Below are 20,472 nucleotides of genomic sequence, written 5' to 3' on the forward strand. Positions count from 1 at the left end.
AAATAGGGAATCGCCTTTTGTCCCCTTGCACCCTTGAAATTGCATGCGCAATTTGCGAGTAGCTATTGGGCACTCGCAAATTGCGCATGTAATTCTCATTCATTACTATGGGCCTCTAGGCCCATAGAAATGAATGGGAAGCCATTCCTTATTTGCGAGTCGCAATTTGCGAGTCGCAAATAAGGAATGTGTAGGAATTGCCAAAAAATTGCTGAAACCTACATGCATTGCATTTTGCGAGTCTCTAATAGCGAATCGGTAAAATTCGCTATTATAGACTCGCAAAATCCAGTTTTAGAAATTGAGGAGTCATAAAATGTAGAGAACTGTTAGCTTAATACCTGTGTTCTTCGCCTTAGACCACACATGTGGATAGTCAACTCAGTTAAAAGCTCTTCAGATACCCACAAAGCAACAAGAAAGTTGCTAACCTGTGTGATAAGTGAACTTCTGAGGTAAATAATTTAAATTAAATCACAGATGGATATTTGACATCATTGACAGGAACTGTTGTCCTCCATGTATTGCAGAATTCATTTAGCAATGCTTTCTCAGACGTATCCAACAACGATATCAACCAGTACATCACAGGGTGTCAGGCCCCATTCGGCGGATTACAAAGCACTCACAGGCTCATGGATCCCTACTGTGGTGGTTGAAGGCTTTGGTTACTGGTATCCTGGATTCCTACTAAGGCTCTGTGAACTGAACCAAGTAACCCTTTCCACACTTGACTCTTAGAGCTTCAAGGACGAGCAGTCAAAGGCTTCTCAGAAAGTCTGTGTGCGGACAAGAGTTCAGAACTCAATAGTCAACCAATAGACACAATGATTTATTGTCCAGCCCAGTGTGTATCTTAGTAAAAAGAAAGCACTTTAATAACACAGCAACAAATAATGCTTCACAGCTCAATGATGCTCAGCTACAGGACAATTCAAATTACTATTAATAGGTAAGTATTTACACAGTCTACAATTCCCTCTCCCCTTTCTGGGAGTTTCTCTAGTATCTTTATAACTTTTAGCCAGTTTCAGCAATAAGTTAGACACAGGAGCAGTCCACTTGGTCAGTACTCATGCGAAGTATTTCATAGTTCAGTTTAACAGTTTACACCTAAAATTGGAATGCGTAAGTAAAAGTCAATGTTCCTGCTGCAGAACACAGTCAACACAACTAAGTCAATTCTTTGCATGGAGGCTATGTTACCTGTTCATTTTGCTGTAGTTGTATGGCACCTGCAGGCATTCTCCTGGCTGGCACTTTCAGGGGCAACTCCGCTGACATGAGAGCATGGGGGGGGCTCCACTTGGGACTCAGGCCACTGCTTGTGAGCAGCACAGCAGGTCTGATCAGAAGGCACCCTTCCTGGCACATGCAGCCCCTGGGCCAGGACACAATGGGACTTTATTGCAGGCAGTTGTGGCTTCGGGACAGGATTACACAGGGTACTCATCCAACAGGTGCAGCCTTCTGGCAGGGATCTGCTTCAGCAGTGATGGCAGCTACTCCACTGGACCTGGCCAGGATTTGCTTGGTGTTGGACAGCAGCAACACCAGGTCTTCCAATGTTGCCGGGTTGCCAGACAACACACGGATACTGCTTGGGCTTGATTTCTGTATATGGGCCACTGTGGTGAACATGATTGGAGAATAGGAGACTCTTCATGACTCAGGTTGGCTCCGTTTTTGCTCCCAAGAGCAGACAACAACTTCTGGATGCTTTGTGTTACAGGAACACAGCTGTCTTCTTCTTCGGATAGTCTCTTCTCCTGCAGGATGAGGCACCCTTCTTTCATCTGTGAGCAGCAGGCAGGCATCTAGATTCTAGGCAGACCTTCAACTTCTCCAACAAGTTGTGCAGACTTCAGGTGATGTCCCCTCACTTTTGAGAGACTGGCTGACTTTACATACTCTGTGGAGCACTCCCTTCCTTGGTCAAGAAGAAATTGGAACTGGAACCAAGTGGGATGGTTCAGATTCTACTTTATACATATTTTTCAGACAGTGGATGTGATTCCACTATCCAAGGTTTAGGAACTTGCTCGGTGTGGTGCTCTTTTAAATGTAATTTTCTTACTGCTTCTCAGACACAGCCTTTGTGTAAGGTGGTGGTTCTCACATCAGGGAACAATGGGACTGCCTCCAAATACGAGTACCCAAAACAAGGGCTCTATGAAGTGTGAGATCTCTACTGTTGGCTGTCATTAGCCTTGTGAAACAGTAATCAGGGCTAGACAAAAGGGGTGGGGGTTGCCTAAAATCTTCTTCACTATCAACAACAGAAACTGCAGTCCTGCCCCTGACTCTAACCATCTACCAAATGTCAGTGCTCAGGAAGAACTTCCCATCTGTCTTTTGCCAATGAGGACCTCATTCTATTTCTAAAGGCAGATTAAGTTTCTGGGTTCACATAACATCAGAACTTTACACAAGAGGGTCAGTAGACTACCTTCTCGCTTACACAGAGAAACAAAAAGTTCTGGTCACACTGCTGATTCACAAAAACTCGGTACGCTGCCACCCCTACTAAACTTGATTCACATAGGGCAAAGACAGTAGTGTCAGACATCCAGGACCAGGCATACTACATTAGAACAATTGGATCACCGACAGAATATCGAGGACAAAAATATTGCGTAGACAGAATATTAAGTCAAAAATATTGAGGATCAAAATATTAAGAAAGTATAGACTTACAATTCTTAACTCCACACCTACGTACCTTTAATATATTATCTACTGGCGGTCGCCAGTAGATAGTTATAGTTAGGACCGTGTTTCCATAGGAAATCTGAAAATTCTATTTTGAATAACTTTGGCGCCGGTTGACGGATCCTCGCAAAATTTTCAAAACTAATGGGGCGCTCCGCTCAGCTCCTACCCTGAAAGTCTCGGGGTGATTCGTCAAGCGGGGGCTGAGAAAAAAGGGGGGTCCCAAAACACATTTTCCCCATGCATTTTCCAATAGGACTTTTAGTCGAAGGTACAGCCGAACGGCTGAACAGAATTACTTGAAATTTGGCAAAGAGGTAGTCCTCAGGTCAGGGATGTGCCTTTTGCATATATGGTGTCAATCTGTTCAGTAGTTCCTGAGAAAATTGCAGTTAAAAGCACATAAATATCTATAGCCGCGCACGGTGCCGTGCGTGAGCGTAATTGTGATTGGTGGTTACATGTCAGTCAACATTCGAATCGGTCGAAATCAGGAAGTGTTGTCCGCCATTTTGTGTGTGACAGTGAAAAAGAAAGGTGGAGAACGTGAAAAGGGGGCAGGGTACAGAGTTCCTGACCCCCTAGCTTTTGTCACGGGGTCCCTGAAGGACCATGAAGGGTGAAAAAAACATTTTTTTTTTTTTTTTAAAATTGCGGGGTGCGCACACGGTGCGCGCACGGCGCGCGCACGGCGGAAAAAAAATCATAAAAAAATAGATTTAAAATTCAAATTTAAGTGTTTAGATGTTAGGTGGCTCTAAACAGAGCCGTTATGTTAATAGAGGGACAGAGGAACAGAAAAATGGCAAAAATTATAGGGTGCCGCATGAGTGCTGCTGTATCTTGCTCTCTATTAGGGGAATGCTGGTTTCCCCATAAGAGAGAAGAGCATTGCACGCATTGCACCGTATATGCACCCTCTTAAACAGAGGGTGTATATCCAGAGGAACAGAAGCAGGTGAAGCTGCCGCCGCAGATGAAGTGCTCAGCTGAGCTGCCGATGATGTGCTCGGCTGAGCTGCTGCGGATGTGCTCGGCTGAGCTGCTGGAGGGTTTTCTCTAGCAGCTCGAGCATAAGCCACAGAATGTACATCTCTAACGTGCCTGATCATAGTGAAGATACTAAAAGAGTATTTCTTTTTAGGATCTCCTCTTGATAAGACACGATCACAAAAAGTGCAGGTGACTTTTGGAGCATTCACCCTCTTCTGCCCCTGTGGAAATGTAAAAAATTGCCATATAAAAGAGTCTTTTTGTTTCCTCTGTCTCTGTCTCACAAGGGTCTCCTGCTCACTCCCAGAAGATGACTGCTGCTCTGCCATTCTCAAGTACTGGAGTACTGGAAAAGCTGCTCAGCTCCTTCTCCCAGGGAATCAGAAGTAATAATGAGGGGAGTGGGTGTGGTGTTGGAAGTTTCTGGTACTGAAACTACTATAAACCAATGAAAAGTGTTGTTTCTTAATCACATGACCTGAAACTACTATAAACCTATGAAAAGTGTTGTTTCTAAATCACATGACTTGCCGTGCGCGCACGGTGCACGCACGGAGCACGCGCGCATGCGCGTACGCGCATGGAGCACGCACGCATGCGCGTACGGAGCACACGCACATGCGCGTACGGAGCACGCACGACGTACGCATGCGCACGTGGAGCACGTACGCATGCGCACACGGAGCACGTACGCATGCTGAGCCATTCCATATTACAGGATAAAGTTAATCTATAACTATATATATATAGGTAGCTTAATGTAAAATAAATATTTAAAAAATATAATAATACATTTATAAATTACCATTTAAAATACCTTGCAAATTCATTTAAAAAACCATAGGTTTCACACACGTTATAGTTAGGAATCAGCATTTAAAAAACCTTGCAAATTCACTGAAAAAACCATAGGTTTCACACACGTTATAGTTAGGAATTAGCATTTAAAAAACCTTGCAAATTCACTGAAAAAACCATAGGTTTCGCACATGTTATAGTTAGCTGGACATTTCACTCGTAAAAAACCAATGAAATTCCCCCGTTATAGTTAGTTCAGCTAACTATAACTCGCGCGCCCGCAATCCACTGCTGATGACGTCACATATTACATCACTCATGACATGGTCAGTGACATCACTCATGACATCACTGATGACATCTCAAATGACATCACTGATGAAATCACTGATGACGTCATCCATGTGATAAATAACCACATCTTCTCACACCCTAATATAACCTTTAATACACCGACACAAAATTTCAGAGTTCCATTCTCAAAACCATACATACTCCAATACCAATAACTACATACCCACTTATTAACTGTTAGGTCTACATACACCTCCACTCATTCACCTGTACAGTCACTCATACTTACAGTCACTCCAAACAAGACTATCATATGCATTTATACACCTATATAGACACTCACACACCACCAATTATCCATAGAGGTACTCTCACACCTACTCAGTCATGCAAATAATTACACTTCCATTTACTCACCTATGCGGTTATACACACTCAAGTTCACTTAATCATAAAAATAGAACCACATTCTTACGCTCTTATAGAATCATTGATACAAGCACACACTCATCCATACAGTTACTCTCACAATCACACACTCTCACATCTACCTGTCAGGCTTGAGCTCCTCGGGGTCCGGTTGATGTTAAGTAGGTCCACCTCCCGATATCCCCGGACTCCAACCAAAGGTTACAGAGCCCAGAGGCGATCAGGCGAGGGAAGGATAGGGGAAAGGGTCAGCAGGCAAAGGGTTCTAAAACGACAAAAACATACATACACAAACCATAAGCAATACAGTCTACTCTCAGTAGGTCTCACTAGCGATAGGTGTTCACTTCCCCCCACACCTTCAGTCAAATAAACCAAGAAATCAGCCTAACCAGGCCATCAACAACCATAAGGTGTTCTAACGCCCAATCCCTGTCTAGAGCTAAAACCAACACCAGTTAGCGGAGTACAGGCAATATGGGCTTCCACGGTGAAAGCACCGACGCCAATGAATCCGGCGTTGTAGCGCTCCTTCACTCGGTGAATATCAACACGCTAGGGTTTTCTTGTTCTATGCTTCACCCAGAGGCACTATACCCTAGCTAGTCCCAATGTCTTGCTCTCCCTGTGGTCTGTAGTACGGTCGCGCCCATTGGACGCTGCAAAATCACTAGTGAGCTACTCCGAGCTCTAATTACTGTTGCGTCCTTCCGACGCTATCAATTCCTATGTAAGCTCTTCTGAGCTCTGAATACTGTTGCGCCCTTCCGACGCGGTCAAATCAATAAGGAAGCTCCTCCGAGCTCTGGATACTGTTGCGCCCTTCCGACGCGGTCAAATCATAAGTAAGCTCCTCCGAGCTCTTAGTTTAGGGTGCTTACCAAGCTCGGACAGCCACGACTCTTCCAAGCCGCTGCCTGCCTTGGTGTGTCTGAAATGCGGGAGTGCCGCTGTAACGGTATAGGGCGGGGGATTTGAAAGCTCAGCCGAGCTCGTATCACCGCGCTCACCTGCTACCCCTGACTTCGCTCCGACTCCTCCTCCAATCCCCGCCGGGACGCCTTGCTCCGAACGACGGGGGCTGGAAAAGGTCTTCGCGACTCTCGCTGCTTTCCTTCAAGTATCTTTAGCCTGCAACTCCCGCCTGGACACCAAGCTCAGACGGACGGGGGATGCAATCTCGATTCAAAATAACGCACGCCTTCTGCCGTGCTCGACATCCTCTATATAGACGCCTACTTCCTGGTGCTAGGGCTGCTGGTATTCGTAGTTGTTAGACGCTAGGTAGGCGCCTAGACCCGCGATTCCTCACAGTATGTCCCCTCCCCAAGCGCCTCCTAGATCCAGGCTTCGTCGGATTCCTCTCGTAGAACCTCCTCACCGCAGCCGGGGCATGAACCGCGTCCGACGGTTCCCACGAGTCCTCCTCTGCGGAATATCCCGTCCAGGAGATCAGGAACCACAACTTGCCACCACGATATCGAGCGTCGCGGATGCTGCGTACCTTATATTCCAACCCACCATCCACCCAAACCGGAGGCGGGACTCTTCTGGCGGCAGACACCGCTGGTTTCAGTAAACTGCAGTGAAAAACTGGGTAGATCCGCAGGGAACTCGGCAACCTGAGCTTGTACGCCACGGGATTTATCCTTCGTACGATCCGGTAAGGCCCAATGAACCTAGGGTGGAAGACACTATGCCACTTAAACCGTATGTACCTGGTGGATAACCACACTCTTTCTCCCACCTCATACGATGGACCATCGATTCTCCTACGGTCCTCCCATCTCTTATATTTGTGCTTAGCAGCCTGTAAGGCACGTTGCGTGTTCCGGTGAAGAGTGCGCAAGGACCTCAACCTAGACTGAACAGCAGGGTGATTGCCCTCTTCCTCTGGTACGGACACCGGTAGCGTTTTAGCTTCATACCCGAAATTGGCCCTGAACGGTGACACCCCAATCGAACTATGCCATGCTCGGTTGTATGCTAGTTCGGCCATCCACAGCATGGACACCCACGACTCCTGTGACTGCGACACGTAACATCTCAGATATTGTTTTAGTGTCTGGTTGAGTCGCTCGGTTTGTCCATCGGACTGAGGATGAAAGCTGGTGGATGTCGCGGACTCAATCTGCAACGCCTTACACCACGTTTTCCAAAAGCTGGCTATGAATTGGGGGCCCCTATCTGACACAATTACCGCAGGCAATCCGTGCAGTCTTACCACATGTGTTAACAACAGCTGTGCCGTCTGTCCCGCCGTCTGGAGATTGTGACATGGAATAAAATGACCCATCTTGGTCAGGCTGTCCACCACCACTAGGATTGCTGAATATCCATCTTCTGCTGGTAATCCGGTGATGAAATCCAGGCTTATATTCCGCCATGGTTGCTGCGGTGTGGGTAACGGGAGAAGCTTCCCTTTTCTTTTCCCTCGCTCGCTCTTGTTTCGTGCGCACACCTCGCATGCGTTGACCCATAGACGGACGTCTTTGTTCATCGTTTCCCACCAGAAATGTCTGGTCAGTGCCTCCGTTGTCTTGCGAATCCCTGGATGACCCGCCAAAGGTGAGACATGGCACCATTGAAACGCCTTCCTTCTAAGTTCCTTGGTGGGAATGAACAACCTCTGTCTGTGCAATGGGAGCCCTTCTTGGATGGACCGTACCCCCTCCTTGGCGCACCATCTTTTCCACTCTTCCACAGAGCGACTGAGCCGTATCTCTTCTAAGAACTCGTCCGCTCTCACGATACAGATCACCTTGGCTGGATCGATGATCGCCAGGGGAGCCGGGATTCCGTCCCCTTCCGTCAGCGCCTGTCGAGATAAGGCGTCGGCTTTCCTATTGTCGATGCCAGGCCGGAATGTAATGCTGAAATCGAATTCCGCAAAAAAAAAGAGTCCATCTCATTTGGCGCGGGGTTAAGTGCCGCGCGGTCTTCATATACAGCAGATTACGAGGGTCCGAGTATACCACTACCGGATGTTGAGCCCCCCACAGGTAGTGTCGCCATTCCTGAAAGGCCTTCTTTATAGCTAGGAGCTCTTTTTCGGCAATGGTGTAGTTCACCTCTGCTTTGTCTAGTTTCTTCGACAAATAGGCCACGGGGTGCAGCCGACCTGTATGTTTGTCACGTTGAGACAGCACTGCCCCTATTGCCTCCTCTGACGCGTCCGCCTCTACTATAAACGGGACGTCAGTCTGTGGATGTCTTAGTATCGGTGCTGTGGTGAACTTAGTCTTCAAGTGTTCGAGAGCTGCTGTTGCTTCCGTCGTCCATTGGAAGGACACTCCCTTCCGTAGTAATCGAGTTATGGGTACCGCAATGTGTGAAAAATCCTGGATGAACCTGCGATAGTAATTCGCGAAGCCTAGAAAGCATTGCACATCCCGCACTGACTTAGGAGTGGGCCACTCACGTATTGCCCGTACCTTTCTGTCGGACATGCTCAACCCTTCTGGCTTCAGAATCACACCTAAGAACTCTACAGTGGTCACCCCAATCTCGCATTTACTGAGTTTACAGTATAACTGATTGACTCTTAACTTTTCCAACACCAGCCTGACCTGCCGAGTGTGATCTTCCCCTGCCGCCGAGTAGATTAAAATATCATCTATGTATACGACTACAAAGATGTCCATGTACTCGCGCAGCACCTCATTTAAAAAGAACTGGAAAGCCGCCGGGGCGTTACATAGCCCGAACGGCATTACCAAGTACTCGTAAAGGCCAAACCTGGTTTTAAAAGCGGTTTTCCACTCGTCCCCTCGTTTAACCCTCACCAAATGGTAAGCCCCACGAAGGTCCAACCTGGTATAGATCACGGCCTCTCGCACCTGATCCAACAGGACGCTGATCAGTGGTAAAGGGTAACGGTTCCTTACCGTGTTTTTGTTTAACATCCTATAATCACAACAGGCCCTTAATTCCCCGTTGGCCTTAACTATAAAAAAGAGAGGCGAAGCCGCAGGGGAGCGAGAAGGCCTAATGAACCCCAGTGCCAGGTACCGATCAAGATATTCTCGTAGATGGCGGGTTTCGGGATCTGATAAAGCATACACTCTACATGAGGGGACCACCGCCTCGTCCACCAAATCAATTCTACAATCAAAAGGCCTATGCGGGGGAAGCCCTTCAGCCTGTTGTTTATTGAATACCTCAGCATAATCTGCCAGTGCCTCTGGTAACTCCACGTCTTTTTCTGCTGCCGTAGCCAGGCAGAAGGGAAAGGCTAGCGCAAGGGCGCGTGAGCGAGGGACCTGCATACACTGATCTGCACACCCCTCCGACAAGAATCGTACTGTACGTTCCTGTCAATTCACTGTTGGATTATGTAGTACAAACCAAGGCATCCCCAGTATTATTTCGTATTGGGGTGCCACTATAATATTGAACTCGATCTCCTCCTGATGCTGTCTGTCACCTTCTAGTAAGGTCATCTTTAGATTCTCGGTGTGGAGAGTGATTCTTCCCGATTTCAACGGTTCACCATCCACCGCCAAGACTTCCTCAGGGGATTCCCGGGGCACTACGCCTATGGACAGCGAACTTACCAGCCCGCTGTCGATGAAGTTGCCTGTCGCTCCTGAGTCCAACATGGCTCGCACCTGATGCTCATGGGCCCCTACTTCCAAGCTTGCCTGCAAAACAATATGTGCTGCGGTGTCCGTAGACTTGGTATTAGTGAGGGAAGGTATTTGCCACACCTTATCATCCGGTCGTGTGGGTGCGCGAAACTCAGAGTTACTCGTGTCTGTCGCCAAGGCGGATACTGCTGCCTTCTTGCCTCTATACGGCATTGCTGGGTTCTTGGGCTTAGAAGGGCATTCACGTACAAAATGCCCTTTTTTCCCACAATACATACAGAGCCCCAAGGCTCGGCGACTCTCTCTTTCAGACCAAGATAGAGGGGGTCTTAAGGCCCCTACCTCCATGGGTTCATGAGCTAGGGGAACGGAGTTCTGCTCTTTCCGATTGAATCTACCCGTAGTACCGAGTCCCTTGTATCTGTCTACTCCTCTTTCGGCCATGCGGCCGTCCAGTCTCAAAACCAAATTCATTAATGCAGCGCAGGTAATCGGCTGCGGATCTATCTGTGCCACCACGTCCTTTAGGTCTTCACTTAGTCCTTGATAGAACAAGGACATTCTTTTTTCCTCCGGCCAGGAGGCCTCTGCTACTAACCGGGTGAAAGACGTGAGGTAGGTCACCAAGTCACTCTTTCCTTGCCTCAAGGATAGCAACTCCTTGTCAGTACTAAACGTGGTTGTTCTTCTATCGAACACACCTTCTAAAGCGGCTCTGAAGGCGTCCCAGTCCGAGAGGATGGCGTCGTTATTCCGAACCAAAGGGACCGCCCACGAAGCCGCATCACCCACTAGATAAGATATAGCGAAAGCTACTCTAGAGTGGTTGGAGGGAAAGGACGAAGGTTTGCACGAAAAGTGCAACATTATCTGAGTAAGGAAGATCTGGATCTTCTGCGGGTCTCCCGCATATCTCTCTGGACTAGCCAAAGGGATAGGTGGGGGTACCGTCACATGTACCTGTTGTCCGCTAGAGGACGCTACATCAAAAGGGTTACGGGACATCCTATCCACTCTATCTCGCAGCGCTGTGGTTTCTAAGCGTGAAGCCACCAGCTCCTGCTGAACTAAGGCCAGGCCCTGTACTACGTCCTCTAAGGACGCCATACCCAACACCCCACCCCGGACCGGGAGGAGCACCTAACTTGGGTGCGTTATTCTGTCAGGCTTGAGCTCCTCGGGGTCCGGTTGATGTTAAGTAGGTCCACCTCCCGATATCCCCGGACTCCAACCAAAGGTTACAGAGCCCAGAGGCGATCAGGCGAGGGAAGGATAGGGGAAAGGGTCAGCAGGGAAAGGGTTCTGAAACGACAAAAACATACATACACAAACCATAAGCAATACAGTCTACTCTCAGTAGGTCTCACTAGCGATAGGTGTTCACTTCCCCCCACACCTTCAGTCAAATAAACCAAGAAATCAGCCTAACCAGGCCATCAACAACCATAAGGTGTTCTAACGCCCAATCCCTGTCTAGAGCTAAAACCAACACCAGTTAGCGGAGTACAGGCAATATGGGCTTCCACGGTGAAAGCACCGACGCCAATGAATCCGGCGTTGTAGCGCTCCTTCACTCGGTGAATATCAACACGCTAGGGTTTTCTTGTTCTATGCTTCACCCAGAGGCACTATACCCTAGCTAGTCCCAATGTCTTGCTCTCCCTGTGGTCTGTAGTACGGTCGCGCCCATTGGACGCTGCAAAATCACTAGTGAGCTACTCCGAGCTCTAATTACTGTTGCGTCCTTCCGACGCTGTCAATTCCTATGTAAGCTCTTCTGAGCTCTGGATACTGTTGCGCCCTTCCGACGCGGTCAAATCATAAGTAAGCTCCTCCGAGCTCTTAGTTTAGGGTGCTTACCAAGCTCGGACAGCCACGACTCTTCCAAGCCGCTGCCTGCCTTGGTGTGTCTGAAATGCGGGAGTGCTGCTGTAACGGTATAGGGCGGGGGATTTGAAAGCTCAGCCGAGCTCGTATCACCGCGCTCACCTGCTACCCCTGGCTTCGCTCCGACTCCTCCTCCAATCCCCGCCGGGACGCCTTGCTCCGAATGACGGGGGCTGGAAAAGGTCTTCGCGACTCTCGCTGCTTTCCTTCAAGTATCTTTAGCCTGCAACTCCCGCCTGGACGCCAAGCTCCGACGGACGGGGGATGCAATCTCGATTCAAAATAACGCACGCCTTCTGCCGTGCTCGACGTCCTCTATATAGACGCCTACTTCCTGGTGCTAGGGCTGCTGGTATTCGTAGTTGTTAGACGCTAGGTAGGCGCCTAGACCCGCGATTCCTCACACTACCCACTTATATACTCTTACACGCATATATACTGCCTTTCACATATGTAGTTAGTCACAAATGTACCACTGAGATATACATTCAATCCCTAACACACCCATACATACACTCACTCAACCATACAGTCCATCACAGATGCACTCATAAAACCATGCACACATAGAATCACCCACTCACACATCTATGCATAGAGTCACACACACCCTACCCACACAAAAACTCAGAAACCCATACAGATACTGAGACAAGCAATCAATAACTCATATAGACACTCATATAGGAATTCACAAAACCATGCAGCCACCTATACACCAACATACAAAAACATACAGACATTTACACAGTTTAGTCACTAGTCTGCAGTAAGATACATTTAATGACTCACTTATAGAGTTAATTACGCACCACAGAAAATCATCCATTTACACACTTGTACACCCACTCATTCTTCAACAGGCCTTTCCCTATATATATTAAACATATTTAAATTGTTCAGAAACACATACTCAATGGATGATGTCATCAGTGATGTCATTTGAGATGTCATCAGTGATGTCATGAGTGATGTCACTGACCATGTCATGAGTGATGTAATATGTGATGTCATCAGCAGTGGATTGCGGGCGCGCGAGTTATAGTTAGCTGAACTAACTATAGCGGGGGAATTTCATTGGTTTTTTACAAGTGAAATGTCCAGCTAACTATAACGTGTGAAACCTATGGATTTTTCAGTGAATTTGCAAGGTTTTTTAAATGCTAATTCCTAACTATAACGTGTGTGAAATCTATGGTTTTTTCAGTGAATATATATATATATATATATATATTTTGTTCACACAATATTTTGGAATTCATATGTTGTCTAAACACCAACACAAGGATAGTGTCAACATTTAAAGTCGGGATACCAGTTCCACTTGATCATAATAACAAAACAAAATGAACTTTTATTTTCCACACTGCAAGAGGATCGAAGAGAAAATCCAACATTTAATAAAGAACAGAATGTTGCCATAAATCTCGTCCCACATCTCTGTTTAAATCTGTTCTCATTAGTTATATTTGCTATTGAACAGTTTTACAAATGCAGCCATGAACTGGAATAGGATACAACATCAGAAGAAAAATCAAACTTGCCGCCGTTTACCAGACGCGTTCTCATCTTACATATAATAATGCATCCACCCACGCATCCTTCAAGCATTAAATACATTGGGTAAGAACAACGTTGAGTTGTGAGTGGGGGTGATGCATAAAAAGTTGGTCAGTAAGGTGGGTCATTAATTGACAGAGAGGAGCAGCCTGTCGTGGGTAGATTACCAAGGATAGCTCAGGTACAGAGACGGCACTTTGTTGTTCCCAGTTAACTCTGTAGAGATCCGGAGGCGGGTGGGAAGAATAGGGGAACAAATCATAAATAACAGGAATAACTTAGCCCAACTGTAACAGCATCAGCCCACCCATACCACACACGATGAGACGTTATGCACCACAGAAGCACCTGACATCGTCCCACATCTCAGGTCTCCTGTTGCAGGTCACAGTAGGCCATATTTCTAGCTTGATCAGTATGTGTTCAAATGGCTATTAAGTTGGCTTGGCAACATCAAGACCAGTGGAAATCGTGTATTGTCTTTTACAGGTGTCTTAGTGGCGAACTGATGTACTCAAAATCCTAGATAGAGCTTGCATAATAGTCGGCCATTTCAAACATGAGGAAAATGAGGCCACTGGGCCAGCTATGAAGACCTCCAGTTTCTCAGGATCAGGCCACATATCTTCATGTTAGAATATGTGACCAGAAAACTTCAGCATTGTTTGTTGTAAATCACATTTCTCTTTGTTGAATGCTAGATTTGCTTCTGCTGCGGTTTGGTAAACATCATTGTTCTAATGCCTTAACTCCTAGAAGACCTCAGCTACCAAAATTACACCAAAGCTGGGTCAATTGTACTGAAAGAGATGCAGGTAAGCATCGAGCATGGTGATGTATTGTGGTAACTCCTCTAGTTTCATATGATTATAACCTTTGTTCAAGGCCAGTTTATAAAACAGGTAAGCACCATTCAAGTGATGTGAAATGACATGAATCCTAGGCATCAAGTGTTGTTGCAACTGGATTGCAATATTGTGTTGATGCATTTTCACACCAATGTGAATTTGGCTTCCAGACTGACTTTTTCTTTTTTTTTTAGAACAGGGACAGTTGCAGACACCCTTGCTGTGCAACATTCATCAACGATATATTACTGTAGTTGGCAAATTACTTGATGCTGGCCAAAGCTGACTATAAATAATAAAGTTAACAAACATCCAGTGTCTGCAGGGACTTCAAGAACATACACATCTAATTCACAATGATGCCCTTCAAGTAAAACTGAACCACAAAAGTAGTCTTCGCTGAGAGAGACATATCTGTATATTTTGATATTTACAGGTTTGAGTGAGTTACCACATGGTAGTTGGCAAATTCATTATCAGTCATTGGATTTATGGCAGCTCCGGTACCTACCAAAATGGGACCATTATGATAGAAGGTTTGATGTCCAGTAAAGTTTAGTGAAGTCTTCATCTTCTGTCATCATGCTCTTTTGGATGGAAGAATGACATTCCTAACGGCCATAAACACAAAAGATACTAAGAACGCATTTGTGGATTTTTCGCACCTGTGATCTCCATAGCCAGATGTCACAATTTTCGTGTGCAGCATCTGGACATTGTTTAACACTTTAGGGTTGTATCAGGGGAAGAATGAAAACCATGCAAGCCTTTATACTTTCCTTAAATCACCATTTTTTACATGATGTTGCTAGTGTTAAATGCCTCTGTCTTTGGTGGTTGTATCATTTATTGAGCAAAAACCTCAACTAAAAGCAATAGGGTGCTGTACATTCAACATTTAGGGAAACATTTAATTTAGTAGAGCATATCAAGAGCCTCTGAGATAGAAAGAGGCATTAATTTGGCTTGAGGATTGTTGCTGATTAGTTTTGGTGGGGTTTTGAGATTTTGTAAATATCAACCTCATTAAATGAAGGTCAAAATTGTTAGTGCTTTCAAATGCTGAGCTTGAATGCATTTGATGGTTTGAGGCTTTCTGTATCAAAATGTATTTTCAGTACCTTCAGGGCCTTATCGAATTTCCATGCCTGGAGATCAGGAACCTGCTCCTACCACTCCAAAAAAGTACCAAGATTAGGAGAATCCATTGTAGTTCAACACAGGTAATCGGTCGCCTGCATTGCACACTGTTCTGTCTTGTAAGAAAGAGAACTCTGCCTCTTTCTGGCTTTTTGACTGGCTTTAGCTTTATCCCTTGAGGTTGGTCATGTTTTGTGCGCACCTGAGCGGATGTGAAGTTTCTGCTTCTAGCTTCGGTGGTTATAGGTTGGGTTGTACTTTCATGTTAAAGGCCAGGTGGAGAACACCTGCCATGCCAATTTGCTGTCCAATGCCCTGGAGGATCACCAGAGATTTTGGGTATCCAATTCCACAGAGAATTTGGATATCCGATTCAACAGAGATTTTGGGTGTTCTGTGTTGTGCAACAGCCTCCCACCAACTAAGTAGATTGGCTTGGCTAAAATATTTCTTCCTGGGAAAGGACTTTGAGGTCACAACAAACCTCTAGTTAAGAGTGAAACTGCACTCTTGCGATGTGCTTCATCAATGGTGAAACACACACATGTTAATGAAACTGCAAACCCTTCAGAGCTCTGTATTACGACTGATTATTGTTAAAGGGAAGTTCCAAGCACAAGACCTTCATCTGGAAAGTCCCTCAAAACCTGCCTGTAAAACAAAAATGTCAGTTCTCATCCTCGCCATTGAACACACATCTATACTAGGAAGTGGATAAAAATAAATAACAGCAATACCTGCTGCCTGCTACATTCCACCACCAAGAAGGCATAGGCATTGATCACATTCTGGTGAGCTATGATCAAAGGAAGAGATCTTTCTTTATAAAAGGGCAGAATGTTTCTAACGTTACTCCCGCCCAACGAAAAGAACCATCTATAATCAGCTTTTCATGTTCCACACAATCTGAGGTGAAATGAAAAGTTTGGGAAATTGATTGTCAGGTGTTAAACAGTACTGGATAATATGTTATCTCAAAATGAATGCATTTCTGTAAATTGAACAGAGAAAAAAGTCACACCTATCAATATTTCTATTCATAATCAAGGAGTTTTGAGGACGGGTTGAGAATCTGGGTAATACCTTGTTATTCATATGCCATATCCACACTTGATAAATGTTTGCTGCATGCTCATACTGCTGAACTGTGTCTATGTAGCACCTGTAAGGTGGTCCTGGCAGGTCACATTTCTGGGCTCTGTCTGGAAAGAGTAAAATGAGTGCACAGCGCATGGTGTTTACCTCTCGAGTGCTGGATGCAACAGTCATTTCTTGGATTTGAATTTGAAGGTTGGCTAATCCCTTTGGTCGCCACTTTGGCAGCCGGAGAAGAGGTACAAAGCAGAAGAGTGTTCCCCCTAAAGAATTTGCCAGTTTTGGAGAAAGAAGAAGATGTCACAAAAAGTCTCCAGGCAAAGAAGATGTCACTAGCACAGTAGCTGTGGAACCACCGGTCCACCTTAGGGACTGAACTTCAAAATCCAGGTGTCACAAGGAACACTTACCTGGCATTGAGCTGCAGAACTTCTGATTCCAGACAAGGAACCTAGAGAGAAACAGAAGACAGACTTGAGAAATATTCTATAAAATAGAAGAAACTCTGTGGGCCATTATTCGAAAGGCTCTGGAGGAAAATAAGAGGCTGTGCTGTTGTTTTGTGGATTTCCGGACAGCCTTTGATTCTGTGGATAGGGATACTCTGTGGGAAAAACTTGCCTCATGGACCCTACCACCAAATCTTCTTGGGGCACTCCAATCTCTGCACTCTGGCAATTGGGCTCAGGTGGAGTTAAATAAGTCGGGCGGTTATCACAAAGAATTTCTATTGACAATGGCCTGCGCCAGGGGTGCGTTTTAGCACCCCTGCTTTTAAGTTTATTTTTGGCCGACCTTCCTACCTTTATTCCCCAATCTGAGTCCTTTTCGCCAAAAATTGGGAACCAGCATCTTGATTGTCTGCTCTATGCAGACGATTTGGTGCTTTTGGATTATACTCCAATAGGTTTGCAGATGAAACTAAATGCCCTGGCAAATTATAGCAAGCAGAACCAGCTCAGTATCAATCTGGAAAAGACCAAGATTAAGATCTTTGGGAAAAAAGTACAGAGTTTCTCTTGGAATCTAGGTACGCAGGTGGTGGAGCAAACAGATCAATATACATTTTTAGGAGGAATTTTAAATTGGGGAGCGCATTGGGATGCCACTAAGCAGAAGGCCCTATTGCAGGCCAGTTGTCTGTCAAGATTTAATGGCAGGTTCGGGGGGCTATCCCATACCCCATTACTGAAGGCTTATGACGGGAAGATACCCCGTTAGCCCTGTATGGGGGAGAGGTTTTTTCCCTCGACCCAACTTATGAATGGGAGAGACTGGGAGGGGTGGTGCTCAAAAGACTTTTATCACTCCCACAAGGCTCAATGGTTCAGGCCATAAGGAGAGAGTGCAATTTGGTCTCTTGGAGTATGGCGGCCTCTACCCGGGCACTAAGATATTTTAATACAGTGTCGGAGGATGATAAGGTGGTCAAAGTCTCCAAATTGTGTTGGGAAGAGATCCAAAGTAGTGAGAGGATGTGGGCAAAGGCCGTAAGAACTAGAATAATTGTGCTAAAGAACCTTCATGTAAATAGTGGTACAGTCACATCTTGGCTCCCATTTCCAGGCAAACGAGCATTGAGAGAATCAGCTTCTACGGTGTCAGAATCTATCGACCTGGTGTATCTAAAAAAGAGATCATCCATTAGTTTCTCGCTAGCTACATTGGGCCAGGATACTGTTTTTCCCTATCTATCACGACTTTCAGACCCAGGATTGAGGAATTACATTTTAAGGGCCAGGGTGGGATGCTCAAGTCGAGATTTATGTCACTTTTGAAGGTTAGCAACTTTTAGAAAGTTGCCTTTCTGTGCCCCAGCTAGTCCAGTGGCCTCACAAAGGTTCTGGCACACAGATAGCTCTCTGCCCGCCTGAGGAGATGTGTGGATGACTCCTAGGCTCAGGAACAAAGGCAGTTACCACAGAGTGAGGTGTGACCTCCTCTCCCAGGAAGGCTGCAATGGGTGTTAACCCAAAAGGCGAGCTATACATCGTGGATTTGGAGAGAGGACCAAGAGAGAAGTGTCCTGCTGCCTTTGAAGCTGCACAAAGAGAGGCTGCACTGTTGGAAGGACTGCAGCTGCTACACTTTGGACTAGTGAGATTGGACTGTGCCTGTGGCTCCCAGCTCAGGGAAAACTCGATTGCCAGCCCCAGATTGAAGCAGTGACTCCGAAGGATCAGTCAGATTGTCCCTTGGCATAGCACCAGGGACATCCAAAGCTGGGAAAGCCCAAATCAACGAAGCAGTAGCCACCCCAGAGGGATCACCACTGGTCACCGGTGGGCACACCAAGAGCCAAATCCAAAATAGCCAAAAGCTGCACTCATGTCTGCCAGACCTAGGAGTGCTATCAGAGACCAGATTCACCACCCAAGAGGGACACTATCCCCCACCAAAGATATTAGCTGTGACCGCTGTGCTGTGAGATAGGCAGCCCTGCCGCAGCTGGCCCTCTACTGTTGCAAAGAGTATGTTGTGGAACCCCAAGTGCTGTGGGCAAAGTCGCCTCAACCCACCCGTGGACCAAAGGATCAACCGCACTTCACCCCCGTCGACCGCACAGCACCAGGATCATCTTTGAGTATCTTCTCCTGCATCCCCAGCTTTAGGACCACTTTATTATCGTCTATAGTGATCAAATCATAAAGGCTGTAACTGGTCTGGAAATTTGATTTTTACCAATTTTGAGGGAGTGGCACATAGTGCAGGATAATCAGTAGAGAAATGAGGTTTGCTTCCGAGAGATCTCTAAGTGGCTTAACAACCGGGAGCATGGACGCCTGGCTTGCCCCTGGTGACACCTGGCATTGTCTTTGGAAGAAGAAAGCAGACATTTTCCTCTAACTTAAAAGCTGTTTTTGGATTTAAACAGCAGTTGCTCTTGCTGGGGAAAGATCACAGTTGAAACTTGCAACTTTTAATTTGTGCCATCAGCTAAGGGTTTGCAAAGGTGTTGCCTAGCACCATACCCCTCAAGGACCCCTAGGCCCAAGACTCCACCAGGAAGGAATACACTTCACCTGCAGGGTCAATGGATATAATGAGAAAGAGTTAGGACTCATGTCAGTCTGTGCCATCTTCCTGTATTCTGGACCTCAGCTGTTCCTTTGGGCTTGTGTAACTGTGCTGCCAACAGCCTTCCACATGCAATGAAACAATTGATAGACAGAATGCTGAACAATGCAAACATTCACCCCCAGTCACAAAGATCTGGGTTTAATCCATCATTCTTTTGCTCACTATGTCACCCCAGTTTGGGCCCAGCAATATGCAAACCAGTCTTGACCCTGTTCCTTATGGGAACAGTTCAGCTCGAACTGCCAGGCAAGGTCCTCCCTGGACCGGAAACAAGCATCCTGAGACCGGTTTCGGGGCATCACCCCTCAGCAGACAGGCTAGCTTGAATCCAGTAGCGCAGTGAGCACGGGACCCATGTCTGGGCACGCTCTTCCCACTTAGGGTGACAAATGAAACAATTGATATACTGAATGCTGAACAATGCAAACATTCACCCCCAGTCACAAGGATCTGGGTTTAATCCATCATTATTTTGTTCACCACGCCACCCCAGTTTGGACACAGCCATATGCAAATCAGTCTTGACCCTGTTCCTTATGGGAAAAGTCCAGCCCAAACTGCCATGCCAGGTCCTCCCTGAACCGGAAACAAGCATTCTGGGACCGTGTTTGGGGCATCAGCCCTCATCAGCCAGGCTAGCTTGAATCCAGTGGCGCAGTGGGCACGTGAACTGCCTCTGGGCGTTCCCTTCCCACTTAGGGTGACAAATGCAAATGAAACAATGCAAACATTCAATCCATCAATTGTTCTTTTTGCATTTGTCACCCGAGTGGGGCGGGTATGCCCAGACATGGGTCCCATGCTCCCCATGCCACTGAAGTCAAGCTATCCTGGCTGATGAGGGGTGAAACCCCGAAACCGGTCCTAGGATGCTTGTTTCCAGTTCAGGGAGGACCTGGCCTGGCAGTTTGGGCTGGATTGGTACCATTGAGCACAGAGTCAAGACTGATTTACATATGGCTGGCTACAAACTGGACTGTCATGGGGAGCAAAAAAAGATGGATTAAGACCCAGATCTCTGTACTGTGGTAAATTTAGGGCATTGC

The sequence above is a fragment of the Triturus cristatus genome, chromosome 2_2 (genome assembly GCF_964204655.1).
Source record: "Triturus cristatus chromosome 2_2, aTriCri1.1, whole genome shotgun sequence".
Lineage (NCBI taxonomy): Eukaryota > Metazoa > Chordata > Amphibia > Caudata > Salamandridae > Triturus > Triturus cristatus.